Here is a 20,193-nt window from a genome sequence, read left to right as displayed (position 1 = left end):
CACACAAAAAACACCAACCGAAAGTGGTTGTGTAGCCTATTTAAACACGTGTAGCCCATTTAAACACGTGTAGCCCACATATTGTCTGTTAAATTGTACTTCCTGGATGTTTGCTTAAAAAGTACTTCTTTTACATGTACTGTATGCGTTTACGTCCAATTGCAGGTTACAGAGGTCAGATTTAGAGATGCATAGTACTCGTTCAGGCATGTGTATCAATAAGCTTTAATGCTTAATGATTGTGACATCACAGTTCTGTTGGCGGTGTGACCCCCGTGGCCCTGCCCAGGAGCCCCTCAGTTCAACCTGCTTCCGTTCGCCTCGTCAGTGTCGCTGCCGGAGCCTCGCGCTTACTCGTACTTACCATTTATCTGTAAGATTTCACATTAAAAGATGTGTGCTTTAGCAGAAAATCGCGAAGGAATCGAACACAACAGATAAAAGACATTGAAAAGTGCTCCGTAACTCAAAAGTGTCTGAGATTCAACCCACGCTTTTGTGTGAAATGGATGTTTTTGAGCGAGTTAACATTGGGGAAAACATGGAGAGAAGCTACTTCGGGAAAATGGACGTGAAATGTAATCGTGAGTACTTCTTTTTATGGCATCATAGTTAGTTATATGATAGTTAGATTGCCGCCGTGTGTTGCTAACTTGCTTTAAACCTACGCGTTTTTCGTTTTTATATTATTTATATAAACTATTAGTTAGTCTTAATACTTTTGTTAATTTATTTAATTTTAAAGGTTTAATCAGTTGTCACGTTCTTAGTCCTATAATGTTAGTCTTAAGTCTAAGACTAGCATATATTTATTTATTTATTTATTGCACAAGCTGTTTTCACTGATTTGTGTGATTTTGGAATTAACGGCCGCATCAGCTGTTTTTGGAGATTTTGGGTGTTTTAAATTTGTTTATTTGCTTGCATTCGTTTGATTTGCTTGTTTGCAGCAAATCTATAAGTGGTTGCCTCTTAGATATAGTGTTTCTAATTCAGTAGGTATTTAGTAAAGTATTTCAATAGGCCTGTAAGCCTATTTCAATGTAAGAAATTAGCTAATACTGTAGTCAGTTACCCAATGTGGGCCTAAATATCCTTAAGCATCCTTGAGAGTGTAGACACAATATGTAGGCCTACATTTGTTCTTCCGAATTTTTTTTTTTAGAAGTATTTCTCCCCTACTTTTAAAACGGGATGGGAAGAATTGTCATTTTAAACCATTAAGTGCCTTAATTTATGCGTAAATGGTCATCCAGACGCGCGTGGACATTTTGAAGCTCTGTGCTTCATTAAAGGTTCTGTTGTAATAAGCAGTTTTTTGTGGTGAATGTTGATTTTATGGCCCGACTTAAACATAAGCTCCGACGTTGCTAGGCCAACTGCATAAGGATAGATGTGTGTTTCAGACGCAACTTGACATTGGTGTACAAATGATGGTGATATAGTGGACCAACAATGGGCTGTGCATTATAAAATGTAACCGGAAAAAAAAAACGTAAAAATATAGGCCTACAACGTCTTTTTTTTAACCCACGTGCTTGTGTGTGCGAGTGAAAGAATAAGACTGTATCGGAACTGCACACGCACCAGCGAATGCAATAGCTCCATGTGACCACAACAGAAGCTGCATCCGGCGTACGCGACGGTCCCTTTAAGAGACACGGGTTAGTTTTTCTCTTTGGTTATCTAGCTGTATGAGTTTATGTGATATCATAAAGCTAGAGAACCGAAAGTATAAACTAATTCCAAAATCTTCGGAGCGCTTTGAATGGGAAACCCGGAGGATGGAGCACAGGGGTATGGAGGAGACGGCGATGTCCGCTACAAAGAGCATCCAGTCCGGTAGGCATGCGTGTTCGTCCTGTGTCAATGGTTTTCAGTGGTCTGGATGACTTGGAATCTCTTATGTGGACGAAATGGATTTTAAACATCGCTATTCTCGGTCAGGCTGGAATCTGCCTCAAGGTATATATAGGGACGCGTTAGGGGCCGTTCACACCGAACGTGTTCATACGCTAAAATAAATATAGTCGCAACGAATAGATGAGAACGCAGGTGTCTTTTTAACTTCATGCGGCATCTAAACAACGCAAAAAACAGGCATATCAGTGAAACCAACGCGGACGAGCGTTCAGGATGCGTTTTATGTGAACGACCCCTTAGTACGTTGGTAGTAAGCGTTCTGACGCGGACAGTTCCTCCGAAGTGATATTAAGGCGGAAAGATACTTGTGTTCATACTTTGAAGTGTGTTTGTGTCAGGCAACATTCCATCATAGACGTGATGATGTTGATGAATTCGGGACTACAGGATTCGGTTGATGGAGGTGCTGCAACCGATTGGTCGGATCTTGTGGGTCACGTGGTCGTCATATAATATGGGAAAGCGTAGTCAAACCTTAAGTGTGTGTGTGTGTGTGTGTGTGTGTGGTTCGACACTCTTTGTGTCTTATTGTACTGCCATTAGGCAATAATGCGTGTGTATTGTTTATTGTAGAATATAACCTATAGAATATTTCTCTTTTTCGTACACCTGTCATTTTAGAATGATTGACAGAGTGTGTTTTTGTTTAAAATATGCTTTTTAGTTTTTAGAATTTTACTGCTGTTCTAAATTCTTTTGGTCAATAGAACATCGTTTATGACATCATGCTATTTTAAACAGGCTTTACTTATGACTCTTAGTGGAATAGACTTTAGTAAAATACATAGGCCCTTTATTGTTTAGGCCTGTTTGTGTCATAGGCTTATCTATTGTAGTTTTTTCAGTAATATTTTCATTAATCCCAGCCTCAGCACTACATCATAAAGTCACTTTTTGATACTGGAGTGTGATGATGAATACTGTAAGTAAATGAATTCGAGACATTAGCTTCTTTGTGTGATACATTTAGATCTTTACACTCTATTCATTCTCTAAATAGAAACACTTATTTATGTCTAGTATGCTCTTCTTTGACCCAGTAAGGGCGAACATAAAAATCTCCATATGCACATTCTTTTTTAAACGTTTGGTGTCAGTATCCCTTGAGAGTTTGCACAAAATGGCACATTTGCTAAAGGCATTCAGTGCAGCTTACACTTTTTTCATTATATATATATATATATAAATTCTTTTTGAATCAGCAACATCACTGCTTTCACCTATAATAGTGTCTGATCGCTTTAGTTCCATGTCCACTTTTATTTTTTGTCTCACACAAATCATCAGCTGTTGAATTTTATGGGGATGGGCAAAGACGTGTAATAGATGCATGACACAAATAGAGTCGGAGGTGCAGCAAGAGGCCTGTCTCTGACATTTTCCCACATTAATATGTGTCTGGTCCTGCGTTAGGGGCCCCAGCAGATGGAGACTTGTCTTAGCACCTGGCATATGTAGCACTGCCATTGTCTACTTCTAATAGTAATCTGAATGAAACGTAACCAACTCTGCATCTCAATTTCACTCCAGATTAAAAATATGTGCGAAAAGGGTGGCATAAAGGGGGGTTTGAGAGGATATTTAAATGCATCATAAATGTTACAAATTAGTTTTTAATATATTGTATTTTATTCTGATAATGAACTGACCATGTCTATGAGAGGACATATTTTTCATATTTATTAAACAATGAATAGTACAGATATAGTACTATAGTATAGGTGTGTGTGTGTGTGTGTGTGTGTGTGTGTGTGTTTCAGGACTTTGCATCCCTCATATTATGTCAAGATGCAGAGTTTTACCATTTATGGTGCATGGCCTCAAATTTACTACAGTTGTATTTTCATCTCTAGGGATTGTTAGAGAATGGTAAAGTGGCTTTTGATGGTGTTTCAGCTTCAGTTTTGTCTAAACTATATGCCACGGTTAATTCACATTAAAAAAGTGCTAATAAAATGTATTTGTTTCGCTTACTAATCCTCCTTTAGAATCATCTTCTTTCTGTGAGCAAATCCAATTAGTCAATATTAGTAATGTAATAGACCAGTATTTTTTGTCAACATTAACACATCTATGTTTCTCTAATGTTGACATCTCTAATGCATTTTAACTGCAGCACAAAAGTGACAATAATAGTATAGAGCAGTTGAATGCATTAAAATTGAAGTTTGTGCATGTGACAAGTTCTAGTTTTAAAGCACATATAGCTAAAGCACTATATATTTAACCTTTTGTCTAATTTTGTTTGCACTATGCTGTCATGAATTTCATTCAAACAGATTATAGGTTTCAAACATGTACTGTAATTCACAATAAAACTGGACTTTTTATCTATTATTCAGTTTTCGTTTTTACTTCAAAAAGCAAATGTCAGTAATTTCTCATCTGAACTTATGAATTCTCAGAGTGGTATCTTAGCAACGGCCTCTGATCCAAGCAATGAAAAGGGAACGAAATCATCCTTTATTTGGACTCTTACATGGGCAGGGCCCATTGCAGCCTGTGAACATATTTTAAAGGGTTTTATTTATTTATTTATTATTAAATCTCAATATCTGAGGCTGAATATTAGTCACGATGAATTAACCTGTTTAGGGCCTTGGTAAAACGTCGTATGAAAATATTGCACGTTGTCTAATGGTAGGATGGATAATCATGAGAAAATATTAAATGTCTACGCAAAACATAAGCTTAGAAGCTTACGTTCACACAGAGAAAAGCCTAAAAAGGCATCTTTCACCCTTTTCTTCATATTAAAAGAAATGGTTTTTGATATCTCTTATTTTTTTTTCTTAAAGCGATAGTGTTTTTTTTTTGTTTGTTTGTTAGTTAGTTTGTTTTGTTTTTTGTTAGCTTTAACCGACTATTTGCTAACTGACAATCATATCATATATAGCCTATAGCCTAACTGTTATTTACTGTTTTAGCGCCCTTTTTCTATCTCGGTATCGCAAGATATAGGCCTATGTCGTCCATTTACGTGCCGTTAAATAAACAACACGACGGTTGTGTTTTAAAACCTTTCGAGCTACTGACCTGATGCCCAAAACGGTTATCCGACTCCCGCCAAAAACTCTCATCTGATTCATAGCGCGCCTGTGATACATAAAATGCTGTCAAAATAGGTGGCTCACTAGATTTTGACACACAGCCGAAGAGTTGGACAAAATATCAACGACTTTAGCAATTTTATTCTGTTACCTTCGTGTAAGAAGTTAAGACGCTTTAATTTTTTTAAACAAATACACAACTTATTCCTATGAGTTGTCATACACGTGTAAGATCAGGAATAGCTAATAACATGCTCTTTTTATGTTACTAGTTCGTCTCTTTAAAGATTTGTTTACACTCCAAAGCCGCAAATCTTCAAAATTCACGTTACATTTCCGCGTGAGTCACGTCAAACGTGTCATTCAAAATAAAATATTGATAGATATGTATTTGTATATGTAAAGGTGTATTAAAATATAGCTTCTATAAAACTGATAGCTTTTAATTGACTGAAGCAGGCAAGAAAGTTATTTTTTAATATCGAAATTCAACCAATCATCCATATAGTAAATCATTTTCGTTTATTCGGTCTTGCTTCTCATATTAGGCCTACATGAATCGTTTCTAATTTATGGCAACAGTGAACTTTTGTGTTCCCCTATATACAATGTGAGAATTTTAATTAAAATTGTATTTTCTTCTGCTCGAGAATTATTAATCCAGGGATCACAAACATATTTAAAACCAGCAATGGTTATTAGAGGTTATGTAAGAAGATTTATATGGGATCCTCTTGCATAACCAGCTGTGAATTTCAATTCTATTCTGTTAATGCCTTTATGTTGTATTTTTGAGTCTTACATAATTGTCATTTTATGTTCTGAATCTTCATGACTGAAGAAGTGCTGTTGAACTTGACTTCAGGTGGCCTTTTGAGTTCATCCAGTTCATGCAGTATGCATATAAAAGTGTTTTAAAATGAGTTACCTATTTATAGTTGCATGATAATTTTGGGCCTCACAAAAATGAAAGATCAGTGAAATTCAAATAGATTATAAAATAAAATTATAACAGCATCATGCCCCAAACACCCAAAGCTAGTAGAAGTTATAACACTATAGGATATTTCTGAGTATTTAAACATTAATTTGTGTTGAATTTATTAACATCTGATTTATCTCTTTTTTTTCAGGTACAGGAGACTTCGATGCTGCAAGTGAATAATAAAACACAGCAATCAAATGACCACAGAGGTCAGGTAAGTGTTGTGGACCCCTAAGGCATTGTCATGCGCTTTTAACCTTGATTGTTACACTGCATGAGGTTGCATGCAGACCTCAGATAGAGAACCTGTTACTTATTTTACTGTTTAAAATAAGTAACAGGTTCTCTATCTGTAACTACATTGCATGACCTGTAGAAGATGGTTGTTTTGTTTATGCACTAACAATTAAGTATTCATGTACATATTCTGAATTTACAGTATGTATGTGCTTATTAAACCTTAATAATGAATAATCATATTTGTTTTTAGAAAAAAAGGGTATATGAGGCAGGAACATATTCAGCTGTCAGTTTGGATTTAGTGTTTATATTTAGGATTTGTTTGAACAATTTTGGTGTGAAATTGTTCGTGACATAAAACAGGTTTCTTTTTACCCCCCAAAATACTGGGTAGCAAACATATGAGGGATTACTATGGCAACAGTGTTTGCCCTTGCTCATTGGTGGTAAGGAGTAAAGCAGACTTGTATGTCACATGACTCCAGTCAGAACAGTATCCTGCAAGGCACAAGCTTACATGTTTATTTCCAAATGTATGTTTGTTTGTTACCCTGGAACAAGAAGACAGAAGCTGGGATGCACTGTAATTGGTATTCTGCATCAGGAAGGCAGCCAGCTAAGATCTAATACAGTTTTACTGCTTTTGTGTCCATCTCCAGAGTTGAAATTTTCTTCTTGGATTTTTGTATTGTTTAATTTACAATACAATATTAAAATGTCTAAAACACAAATTTTTAGAAGAAAATCGCAGCTCACTAGATCTATACAATGCAAGTGAATGGTGACCAAAACTTTGAATGGTGCTCCAAAAAGTATATAAAGGCAGCATAAAAGTAATCCATGAGACTCCAGTGGTGAAATCTATGTCTTCTGAAGCAATCCAATCGAGAACAGGCCAAAATGTAACTAATTTTCACTGTATGCCTTGCCATTGCAGTCTCTAGGCATGATCATAATTTCAAGCTTGATTACACTTCCTATTGCTTGACACATGTGCAGAGTGCTAGATGGCGCTAGCAAATATAATCAAGCTTTAAATCATGATAGCCAAGGAGACTACTGATGTCAAGATTCATAGTAAAAATCTAGTTATATTTTGATCTGTTCTTACCCAAAATTTATTGGATCGCTTTAGAAGACATGGATTAAACCACTGGAGTCTTATGAATTGCTATTATGCTGCTTTTATGTGCTTTTTGGAGCTTAACATTTTTGGTCACCGTTTACTTGCACCGTGAGGACCTACAGAGCTGAGATGTTCTTCTAAAAATCTTTGTTTGTGTTCAGCAGAAGAAAGAAAATCATACACATCTGGGATGGCATGAGGTTGAGTAGAGAATTTTCATTATTGGTGAACTATCCCTTTAAGTTTCTGTGACAGCTGAAGGAATGAAAAAAGTGGAAAACAACCTTTACTTTAAAAGTGTTTTATAAAGTAACTTAAAATAAAGTAATTATTCATTTTAAATTATTAACAAGTAATTATTCATTTGTAGTGGATTCGTTTTTTGATTTACTTGCCCAACCCTAATCATGACAGTATAGCCCTTAATTCCCTCACTTACTCCTTTCCGTATAATGCTCTGATCCAATTTGTTTCCACACTGTTGCTGGACAAGAGATGGGAAGGCCATTTGTGTGATCTGTATTTAATTATTTTGTTCAGACCCTTATCCCTTTAAAATATTGCAGAAGTTCTGATGCTGTGTGTGTGTATATAAGGTGTGCTCATGTGGAAAGTCTATGAGGGTGGTTCAGTCCTTCACCTTCCTAATTCTCTTCCCTCCCTCACTCTTTTTCTCTCTCTCCTTCATCGCTTCCCCCACCCAAAAGCCCTCTCTCTAACCCTCTTCAGACTCAAAACCCTCTCTCTTTCTCTCCCTTCACAATCTCAAGTCAGAGTTCAATGGCACTTTTTTCATTCAATCTTTTTCCAACCCCCCTTTTGCCAACTCTAGTGGGTTTTGCAAGATAGGGGCAGGTACCTTCCCTCCCCCATGTGAACTTTAGCTGCAATTCTCCAGGCACACATGCATTGTGAAACATAGATTGAAAAAGAAATGAGCACCTTTTTTTCTTTCTCCTCTTGCTTTAACACAAAATTCTCAAACTCACATACTCTCTCCCACGCAGTGTGTTGAGAGTGCTAACTCTGGCACACTAAAAAGTAGCCTCATTTTATGGCACTCTCGTGAAGGCAGTGTGGCTCAAGTCAGAAAGCAGTCCATGCAAGCAACTCTACAGTTCATATAACTTCATATTGTATCATACTGAGAAAATACATAATACATAGAGTGTGGAAGTCTTGAAGTTTTGAAGCCTTGAAGTTTTAAAGTAGCAGTGTTACAGGTCTTTTGACAAAGAGATTACTATTACATCTCAAGGAAACTGACTTGATCTATTCTGGTTGTAAGCCATTAAGCAGCATTCTACACTAATAGAGCGCAACAGCACCAGCCCACTTTTTCAGCCATCTTGGTTCTGGAAGCATTTTCCCATTTATAATTTCCATAGAGATTTCATAGAATCCTTCGTAAAAGATTTCTAAGCGATGAACCGATCAAACTAGCTCTGAAGTGAATCAGGCTATGATGCAAAAAAGTATTTGAAAATCATACAAAAACAGAGATACAAGACTGCATACTTAAGGTCTTTCATGAGGGCATAAACTACAATCCCATGAAGCTTTGCGAATTATGTAATCAAATGAAAAACTATGGAAAATATTAAACTATTGATTTAAAGTCATTGATTATAAGTATTTTCAAATAAATAAAATGTTTGAGAGTGTTGGACCTACTCGATTGCGTCATACACTGTGTGTCATGGGAGTTGGCGGTCGCTGCAAAGCTTGTTAGTAGTGTAGGTCTTCAACAGGAATTCTGCTATTAAACACGATATTTAGAAAAATACGTTGAAATAACATGGACTAATGGCTCATACAGATCTTATATCATTGATTAACTACCTCAGAGCTCATGATTAGTCTGTCATTAAAGGTTTATAAATCATCGTTAGAAATCAATAAGCCTAGGAAAAAAAATAAATGGGATTCTTACTTCCGGAACCAGACTGTTGCACTCTATATTGTACTGGAACCATGTGGCTATGCTAACAAGCTAACAGTGAAGCGGAAAGCCATCTAAAGTTGCAACAAATCCTCAGGTGAGAAGAAGCTTGTCAGAGAAAGTGAAAGTGGTGGAAAAAAGTATTTTTTTACCTTCCTTTATGTTAGAAAAGTCTGTGACATTGGCCAAGTTCTAGATCACGATCGCCCAGAGGAAGAATTTAATTAAAGAATTAAAAACTGAGGATCGGAGGGGTCTTAGCACCCTTTGGCAATGAGCCCCCCCACTCCATACCAGCTAGCCACCTTTCACCCTCATCTAGTGTTTTTGCTGCCTCTTGCCATACCCGGACGAGCCCCCACATTTATAAAGGAACTCAATATGATGCACGTAGGAGAGTGAGGAGGCAGCATACATTTTCTGCAACACACACACACATAAAAATCTATAGGACTGAATAACAAGATGTGCTGTCTGTTGACTTGCACCATTACCATTGTAAATGCAACAGAAGGTTGCACTGTTAGTGCATTGCTTCGAAAATGTATCAGGAATTATTGATATTCGGTTAGAACTTGTATACTCCAGAATTGTATCTGTGGAACTATAACTATGGTTCATATCAGCTCACTGTTTATGGATAAACATCTGGTAAAAAATGCAGAAATTCCCCCTTGCTAGTGCTCTTAATCAAGTCCAGTCATCCTAGTCTCATGACAAGTCGTAAAAAAATGGTACAAGAAGTTGTACTTCCATAGAGAAAAATAATCAAACAAATCGAAGTTTAACTCCTAAACCTAACCATAAAATTTAACCCCTTACCCAAACCCTAAACCTTACCATGATTTTAATAGAAAAATTATGTTTGTGTACCACGGAATAAGGAAAACATTGGGTTTGAAATTAAATGAGGGAATCATATTACAGGTTATTTACATACAACATTTGTATTGCATAATTAAATATAAAATGAGTAGCCAAATGTGTTCACAGGCATTTCCTTTCTAAAATTGTGTCCCTGTTTAATATTGATTTTAAATTCTGTTTGTTGATTGTTTGGTCTAAATGTTGCCAAGTCGTATGATATCTAAATTATTACAAGTTGTCATGAGACTAATTTGGTCCAGAATATCTTGAAAGTTAGAGGACATTATTTTTAGTGAAAGACCAATACATTGACCAAGTTGATTAATCAGCTGGTTTTTCTTCATCTTACAGTTATCGACATTGGCTGATAACTGTGTCACCTAGACTGAATTCTTAGAAGTGTTAGTTTCTATTTTGTCATTTTGAATACTACAGACAGCTTTATCAATGGAGAATGAAAATGTTCTGTTTTCCTATATTTCCAATATATTTAAAGAACTTTTGAGTACATCTTGTGAAAAATGTGCATTTCAGTTCAGCAATTTTGCGTACATATGGTTTGCTATCATTATATCATATATACTGTATATCAGTATATTTAAATATATACTATTAAAAAAATATATTGTAGACCACTAATTGTGTCTATGCTGATTTTGCTGTCATATTAGCATTACAGTTATGTGTTCATTATTAAAATATCAGCATCATAAACTTTGATTTATTTTGTGAATTGAATTGTTGTCAATTGGCTGAAAGTTTCTAAGCTAAAGTTTATTATGAGATTTATGCAGTGGTTTTCTCAGGCTTCAAAACTTTGTATAGAAGGCATTGATCCAAACCAAATTGTAGTTTTAGTACTTCATAATATATTATATAAATTTTATTTTATCCTGTTTTTATTGGTTTTAAATGCTTGTTGCAGACTTAAGCTGTATGTATGTGATCTTATTATGCATGTAACTCCATGTACAGCACTTTGGTACCCAGTGCTGTTTTTGAAAGTGCTCTATAAATAAAATTGAGTTGAGTTGAGTACTTGTGATAACTTTGGTTTGCTTGAAAGCCATGATCTCTTGAGGAGTGCTGGTAGTGCTAGTACGTATATGATAACATAAATTAAAGTCTATATTTGTATTTTTTGTCTGATGGAGAAAATTAAATTATGTTTCTTTGTATTAAAAGCTAATTAAAGTCAAAGTTTTCTTACAGTGGATTGCTTAAAGTGGCTACTGTCTACTGGAGACGTGCGGTTGATTTACTCAAGAAGAGAATAGCTAGTCAAGCTGAGTAAGGCCTCTATGACATTACCATGCAAAACACTGCTTCAATAGTGAAGTGTATTTAAGAAGATGAGGGGGAGATATGGGAGGGAGGGAGAGCGAGAGAGAGAGAGAGAGAGAGAGAGAGAGAGGGAGGGCAGTTTAGGGGGAACGTTATGAAAAGGCAGCAGGCTGCGATGTGAATGGGACTGATGGGGAGGGGGGTGGCAGGGTCCGCACCTCCACTGGTTCAATGCAACAGCCAGAGCAGCTGTGAAAGGAGGTCTCCCCTTTTTCCCACGACCCAGCAATGGGGTAAAACAGTGGCCTGAGTCTGCCAGGGTCAAGTCACTTTGCTAATATATACACTGGGGCTATGTACTCAAACAATGCATACACACAACTCATTTATTTGGTGTGTGCACACAGACAGACCCGCACTCTTGTGTACACACAGCCACCTTCAGACAGAGATGGGGTGGGCAGCAAGAAAGATCGTGACACTAATTTCAGTTACATTGAGGCCATTGTCTAGTTCTAGACCAACAGTCTAAGATTCTGCAAATTAACAAGCTAGCCGGTAGGAGTTTGGAGCACACACGCATAGACACCTACTGTTCAGAGATGTGTCTGTGGCCCAAATATTGGCATATTTATTTATTTTGTCATATATTTTGATCATAGCTGGATGGATGGATGGATAGATAGATTAAATAATACAATAGATAGATAGATAGTTAGACAGATAGATTAAATTAATTGACAGATAGATTAAATTAATTGTGGATGAGCATAGTTTTGGGATGCTTTCATAAAAAAAATTAGAGGAGCAAACATTTTAAGTTGTGTGCCTGTTTGTTTAAACTCCCATAAAATGCTCATTAGTTTTAATTGCATGTTTGTTTTTTGCCCTGCCGTACAACTCACCCACATGAATACACATTTATGGCTCTATACATGTAGTCCATTAGCGAATAAAGACCTTGCCTCTCCACTGGATTCGTCTTCAATAGAAGGTGCCATCTTGTTAAAGCTGTATTACAAACTCTGCCACTGTGTCACAGTTTTTCAGGCTCTCCCCACCCACCTTGTGCCATTTACACTCCTTTATGGCACATTTGTCCTGCAATAAGCCCCATTCTTTTGATAAACAAGCACAGGCGCAGGCAATCCCTCTCTTCGCCTTTCCTTCTCTCCTATTCAGAGGCTCTTAGTGTACAGCAAGACAAAGAAGAGACTCACTTAATTAGCTGAGCAAGAAGATGCATTGGGGCAATCACCCAGCACAATGAGGGAAACGTACAGCATGTTCATTTGGCATGGGGTTGTAGCAAGCTTCCCGGGGCCCAGAATAGCCTTTTGTTGAGTGCCTGGACAGTGTAATAGATCAGATGCACTTCAATTAAAGAGAAAGTGTTCTGAACCTCCTTGTGAGGAGGTGTGAATGTAAATTTTTTATTTGTATAAAGATGCCAAGAAATTGTGCAATTAGCACAGTTTTCTTTCCTGTATGGAAACATTTCCTATTGAAACATGGGATGGGACATCTTGAAGGGCTAGTCCTTTTTTAATATATATTAGCTTCTGTTACAGTGGAACCCGAGGTGGTCACTTTCATAAAGACAGAAAAGATCACTGTGACAATCCCCCCTCCTTCTTTCAACCACCACACACCTTCAGTACCACCATAGCCTTCTTTTCCTTATTCTGTAGAGTTCTTTAACCTTGATGAGTAAGATAAATGGGTAGGAGAGAAGACACAAGTGACTAGGCTATGTTAGATTGTAGGTACAGAAAAGCTCCTTGTCAAGATCAATAACGCTAACAGAGAGCCGGGATAGACAGTAAATGAGGGTGGTGGGTGTAGGAGAACTCAACTGAGGGTCATAAAGAGTCTTAAGCTAGCTCCTCCATTCTTGAATGTCTTTATACAAGGCAGTCACATAGTCTGGCCTGTTGGTCAAGATTTCTGAGATTTAACATACTCTGTGGCCGAAGCTTCATGTCCATGTCTGTTTCATTTGGCTCTGTTATCCTTAAAAAGACTTTTAAGGCTTTATGCTATGGGAGTGTATCAAGGGTCTTTTCTAAGGCACATTTTGTGTGTGTTCTTTCCTTGAAGTGATTTTGCCTTAGCCTTCCCTTTTCTTACTCTTTATGGATAGGACTATCTTTTTTGTTCGACCAATGGCAAACAGAGGAGTGTTCAGGAAACCTGTTTGAAAACTTGCTAATGGAACAGAAACAACCCACTTCACCTTAACTTTCAAGTGGAATTTTGGACTTTCTTCAGCCTCCCTTATGTCAGTTTGAATCTACAATGTCAATCCAGCCTGATCTCATGAAATGTACATGACAATGGCAACATATTTGCAAACCAAAAAAATTGTGACATGTTTGGCTGCAGTTTCCCAGTGAAATGTCCAGGGGTGGGCGAATGAAATTATGTTGTAATTAGACAAGGTTTTTAAGGTGAATGTTAGATGGATGTTTTAATGAGTAAAACATCCCTCTGTAACCTAAAACTTTAACTTGAACCTAACAAATGACAGGTGTTTTAAAAGAAAATTCGAGATAAAAAGCCAATTTTCTGAAGAAACCACATAATTTCATGCTGCTTCTATGGCACTTTCACTTTAGTTTCACTCCAAGTGTCCTTGGCTGGTCTTGAAGCTGGGTCTCCCAGACCAAAGTCCAACACTTTATCAGGTGAGCTACCACAGGAGTTTGTCATTTCCTGTCATTTCCAGGAAACTGCAGCAAAATCTAGAAAGTGGCAAATAAAACTCAGTTTGCAAAAATGTAATTATAGTAACGTTCATTCTGAGACTAGGTAGCTCTTATCTTGCAGTCCAACTTATTTCTCTCCCTCTCACTCAGGTGTATAGTCTTTCTCTTCCTTATTGGTCCACCACCCCTTCTCGGCTTAGGTAATTGAGTTAGTGAGAAGTTAACCACCCTGCTCAATGGCAGGGAATCCTGGTGCCCCTCCTTCACAGGAGGGTCATATTGTCCTGCCCCTCTCCCACCGGTGTAATCCCCTCCACCAGGACAATGGACCTGCCCACGGGCCACAGTGATGCATAAGCCTACCTAGCAAGCACCCTTCATCCAGCCCGGCTAACTGCTAATGGCACCCGGTACATCAAAGCCAATGGCTCAGCTCATGTGTGTGTTTACTTATTCATGTCGGCCTCGGAGACGGTCCGTGGAGATGAAAACGCAGTGGCAAGGAGACCCGCACTGATGTGCATTGCGGAACACCTCCCCTGTGGTCTCAAGTGTGGAGTTAGAAAAGCCAGAGTCGTCACTGGTTGGAGCTGTGATCTATGTTGCAACGATGAGGGGATATCTGACCCCTACATCAAACATCTTGTCCCAATAATGCAGCCTGTTATCAGACTGAGTGATGCCCACAGCTTGTCTCTAGCCGACTGTGGTCTGTACTGTGATCTGTTGTAGCTGTGCTGCAGCATTTGTGATGTGGAGATAATGCCAGACATGACAGGTCAACAGTATTGTTGAATTTCAGTATTATGATTAATTATAAAATGGAGTTCTGGTCCTGGACACTGATTGGACAAGACAGTGTTTATCTACATCTCCTAGTGGAAGGGTGACACTTAAAGGAATGTTCCGGGTTCAATACAAGTTAAGCTCAATCGACAGTAATTGTGGCCTAATGTTGATTAATATCAAATTTTCTCTTGTTTGTTTAAAAAAAAAACAATGGATGGATGGATGGAGGGATAAAGTCCATAAATACTAAAATACACAATGTTTCAAACGCATATCAACAATACGTAAACGTTATACGTTGTTATAGGATTTCAGTGTGTTAAATCACTAACTAATATTCCAAGTTCATTGACATGATGACGTAACCCCGGTAAACCCTGTAAACCTGGTAAATTATTTTTATATGACTAAAATCAGAGATTTTAGCACAATAAATCATGCTAACCTGTATAATATTTACATCTTGGGGCTATACATTTAAAACAGTGTGTATCATTTATGGACTGGCCTCATTCACTACCCTTACTGTAACTACGATTTTTGCTTTTTTTTTTATAAACAAGGGACGAGTCAAAATTATTTTCTACAGTAATCAAAATTATGCCACAAATGCTGTCAATTGAACTTAACTTGTACTGAACCCAGAACATTCCCAAATTAGAGTTTTTATTTACTGTAAATGTATTTTAATATTTTTTTTATGTTTTTTACTTAATGATTTTTTTTATTATTAATATTTCATATATGTATTAATACTTCCCAACAACACACATTATCCATGACTGTATTCACAGTTTAGCTCAGCCATTGCCTAAATTCAAAACATAAATTGTTTACCTGAAAATGCCCAAAGTTTTATGCAGTAAAATGCATCTAAATTGAAAGGTGTAATCTTAACTGGATAACTGGATCAAATTCGCACGAGGCCTTTGAATGGGATTGAGGATGTGTTTCTCCTCTGCTGGCTGCAGTGAGATGGAGGGGTGTGTGTCCTCAGCAGGGCCACGCCTCCGCTGACCCTCTGTCAGTCTGAGACGTAAGAGGAGGTGAGGTTGCCATGGAAACAAATGCTTGGTGTTAACCAGAAGGGAAACAAACAGTAGCGTTTCATAAAGTCGTGTTCTTGAAAAGCAGGGTTTGCATTGTGCAGAGAGAGAAGATCACTTGAAACTGGAGCTCTTTAGAAAATATGTGTGTGTGCTTCTGCATGAGTATCTGTTTTTCCATTATATGTTTATGGACAGAACTGGTGCCATTTAGTGCATTTTTTTATTTTATTTTTTTATTTTGGTCGAAGTTGTATTATTGTATGCATGAACAATCAAATTGCAGGTTGTGCAAAATCAGGTAGGAACTCACAGATGGCTTGGGCTTGCTCTTGTACAACTAAGAAGCAATGCTTTAGTATGTTTTCCTTTAGTATAGTTTGTTCAGCAACAGTTCTGGGGTCCTCTAACTTTTCACCCATATTCAATATTTTATTAAAGCTCAATTTAAGCACAGTGTTTAATTCTGAGGGGTTCTAACCCAGGAACTGACAGTCTCAGTCACCATGCACTTTCATAGCATCTTCTTTCCATAATGAATGTGAATGGTGACTGTGGCCTAACATCTCCTTTTGTGTTCCAAAAGGAGATGTTCCAAGACAGAAAGTCATACGAGTTTGGAACGACAAGAGGGCAGGTAATGACAAATTGTGATTTTTGGGTGAACTATCCCTTTAATTTACCTACTGATAGTTTTTTGCACAGTTCTTTAAAATATCACCCCATCGCCTTCCCTCCTCCTTTCCTCCACTCTCGCTCCACATGTGGACACAGAGGAGAGATGGGGAAGCTGGTAAGATGTATATCTCGCGGTACTTGGATGTCAGAGCTGTACCTGATCTCGACCATGAGGCGACTGCAGCAGCGCCCTCCCTGTTTTCCTCCCTCGTTTTCTCTCACGCTCTCACTTGTAAGCTCCCTGAATACATTCTCTTTTTTCTCCATTGCCTCACAGTTTCATTGTTCCCCTGTGCTTTGTAACTATGGCAGGCATGAAATCCATCTAAACAACGAAAGCGGCTCCCTAGCCGCAGCCTTCGTCCCGGACTCTGCCTGGACCCCTTTGGTCCCCTCCGCCTCCTTCCCCATCTCCGTCCCCACTTCAATAATATTTATAGTGCAATCTTTTTCTCACTCCCTTCTTCTTTTTAGGGTTTGTTCTATTCTTTTTCACAAGTCCAATGCCATGGAGTGACCCAGCCCCCCTTCCATTCCCTTCCAAGCCCCCTTTTTCCCCTGCCCTCTCCCTCCAAGCTGACAGATACACTGTTCTCCCTTTCTTCGCCTTTCACCTCCCTCCACTCATCCTGCTGGCCCGGCACAATGTCGACGCATTCTCTCGCGGCCAGCCAAACGCTGCCCTGAACTAACAATATCAGCGAGGCTGTCTCAATGCCAGGGAGCCCCATTGTGTGCTGCCAGAGGGTGTTAACACCCATGTCTGGACCCAATGAATAGTATTATTGTTTCTGAGACATGCAGCTCGCCCCCACAGTTGCACCCTACCCCCCAACCCTAATTCAGTCCCCCATTTTGTCATCACTTAACCTACTTTAAAACAACATCATACTGAGACCCAACTTTCTCCTCTTTGCCACACGCAAAAATAATTTTAGTGGTTTTCTCCACATTTTAACATAGTTATAGTTAGTTGTAGTTTTAGCAACTGGAAATATCCAAATGTTTTGGATGGTTTAAAGGCCGGTCATGCAAAACCTGGATATATAAGGTGCTTGCTGTGTCAATTTCGGTAAAATTCTTAGCAAGTAATCACAAACAACTGGAAAATGCATTAGTCAATAGGTGTGGGATCCCTGGGAACATTTTTCACGGTTTAAATGCACAATGAGTCGGAGACTATAAAGGATTGTACTTTTTAACTAATTTGCATGACAACAGGTGTCTGAAATCATGAAAATTATTTCAGGTTACAGAAGCAAGAAAATATTCTCCTTGTCTGTGGTATTACAAGCAATGTAGCTAACTTATCATCAATGTTAAAAAAAGCCTGTTTAAAGTCCTAGTTTCTTACAATATATGGGCGAAGCATCAGCACAGGGGCTCTAAGTGCACTTGGCAGACATTTTCTTTCAGCCTGACATCCTTAACTCAAAAAATCTCCTGCCTCAGCTTTTTTATTCCAAGGTTAGAAAGATCACATTACTAACTGAGAGCAGATGTCAAAACATTCACCTTGCATCTTCCTGATCAAAGCATGGATTAACATCTGCAACCGGCAGAATACTGAAAGTTATGCTAAAGTTGTTTTCTCTCTCTTGCGTTGTTGTTTTGGCAGAAGGCATAAGACGAGTGGAGAGTGGGAGTTGTGATGGTGGTGGAGTCAAACCAGAGCAGGTGAATGCAGCTGCGGACCGCCATGGGCTCTCTTCCAACGGTCCCAACTCTCCATCTTCGGGTCTCTGAAAGACGGCAGGGGCCAGCCAGGGAGCATCGGAGTGGGCAGCCGAGGCAGCTCGCTTTTCCCGCCGGCTACCAGCTCCTATGCAGCGAGGAGGGAGAGAAATCAATACTGAGGAGAGATGCTGCCAGGGGTCACCCAACACTGCCTCCAGCCATGGAGCCATGGGAGCCCATGTACTCAGCTTTCTCTTCCTCAACCCAATCTCAGTCAACTCACATCAGCTAAAGAGAGGGCCAAGAGTCTTGCTTCTCTTCATGCAACAGCGAGTTTATGTGTGGTTCTACCAGAGGGCCTTTCCAGACACGGGCATCACTTGATAAAATTCAGAGAACGAATAGAAAAAGAATGTCAAAGGTCCTTTTTCACCATGAGTGCACATTCCCCATGACTGTTTGAATGAGTGCTTGATGGAGATCTCTTTTACAAAAAAATCAGGAGGATGAGAGAACAGTTTGAATCTTTTTATTTGTACCTTTTCCAGATTTTTTTTTTAACTAATCACCAACGTTCGAGAGCTTGGAAAAGGACTTTGCCTTCATTTGTAGGGAAGGGCTTGGCACTCACGTTTGCTTGGTACTTCATAACGGTTTTTACTCATGACCATGGCATTTGATGGGTATTAACAACATTTCAGACCAAGGGAAGGACAATTCAAGTGATTCAGGGGTTGAAAAGTCTCCTGATTAGCCCTCTTGAGAAAGTGCCACAAAAGTTGCTATCACCTGCAAGGCCCCAGATCCGCTTGGGATGTGGAAGACTCTGAAATGTTCATGAAACAAGATGCATACAACTCAAATTGGATGAATGCAAGGATATTTGTTTCGTTGCATGCTGGTTGCAGTAGATAGTTCCTGTATCTGTGGATGACCATTGGAAATGGAGTAACGCTTTCAAAAAAGAAGTGAATTAGGTAAGGAAAGATTTTGGTAATATTTTATGCATGGGTTAATTAACGTCAGCTTTGCATTTGCTTGTCTAGCTGCTTGGATAAACGTCCTGCTGAATATGTTGTGCATTGGATGCTGGTCCCCATCCATGGGATACTGGTATGCTGGGATCCCTATCAGGCTTCTTAACTAGCAACTAGAAATACAATGCTGGTTGACCACCTTCACAAGCTTTTGCTGGTGATTAACAATGCAATGTTAGTCCACCACATAGAGCAGCACCAAATCAACACTAACCAGCATAAACCAGTGTAGGCCAGCATGAAAATTAGGGACTTTTCAGCAGGGCTGGGATGTCCAATTTCATGATTTATATTCTGTTATGCATAGGCTTGCAAATGAACGTGATGCCCATGTTACTTAAGTGCCAGATTGCCATTGTATCCATATAGATGCATGCCATGCTGTCTCGTCTCCGATGGGCAGTGTCTCTGACAAAATGGCCGCCACTGCTTGCCAGCTGTCTCCCCGCCAAAATGGTGGCGCATTAAACGCTGCCCATCTGCCTAATCAAGGACCAATATGCAGATTCCGGATAATTGCATTTGCATATGTTTATTTTCCTTGCATTAATTGGTCAGGGAATTGATCAGGGCAACCGCACAAACCGCACAAAAAAACACACAAGCCGTAATTCATAGCGTGTCCCTGCCTTTAAACATGCACGGCATATGTACGTGATTCCTTTATCATTTGTATCCTTTTACAGTCTGTCCCTCTTAATGTAAAGCCATGGCAATGTTCTGTCATTTGAAATGGGAGAAAAATATGGCATTAATACACAGAAGGCATCTGATGCCTGTGACATCTGTGACATCTGCGACTGGGTAGTCTAGCTAGGCTCCGCCACATAAATCCCTCTCT

The 20,193-nt window shown here is 38.7% G+C and overlaps 1 long non-coding RNA gene across 4 annotated transcripts in view; it reads left to right on the top strand.

The window, feature by feature from the left end:
• The window catches only part of LOC127641459 (uncharacterized), a 40,416-nt gene that overhangs the window by 5,427 nt on the left and 14,796 nt on the right, over nucleotides 1-20,193 (top strand). For 2 of the 4 annotated variants that reach the window (XR_007970165.1, XR_007970166.1), the window contains exons 3-4: nucleotides 6,107-6,172; nucleotides 18,257-19,292. This is a non-coding gene — a long non-coding RNA (uncharacterized LOC127641459). Of the gene's footprint in view, nucleotides 1-334; nucleotides 585-1,694; nucleotides 1,843-6,106; nucleotides 6,173-18,256; nucleotides 19,293-20,193 lie in introns of those variants that run through there. The other 2 variants (XR_007970168.1, XR_007970167.1) reach the window with 2 other exon arrangements.

The sequence above is a fragment of the Xyrauchen texanus genome, chromosome 50 (genome assembly GCF_025860055.1).
Source record: "Xyrauchen texanus isolate HMW12.3.18 chromosome 50, RBS_HiC_50CHRs, whole genome shotgun sequence".
Taxonomy (NCBI): Eukaryota; Metazoa; Chordata; class Actinopteri; order Cypriniformes; family Catostomidae; genus Xyrauchen; species Xyrauchen texanus.
This window is presented reverse-complemented; position numbering and strand designations above follow the sequence as displayed.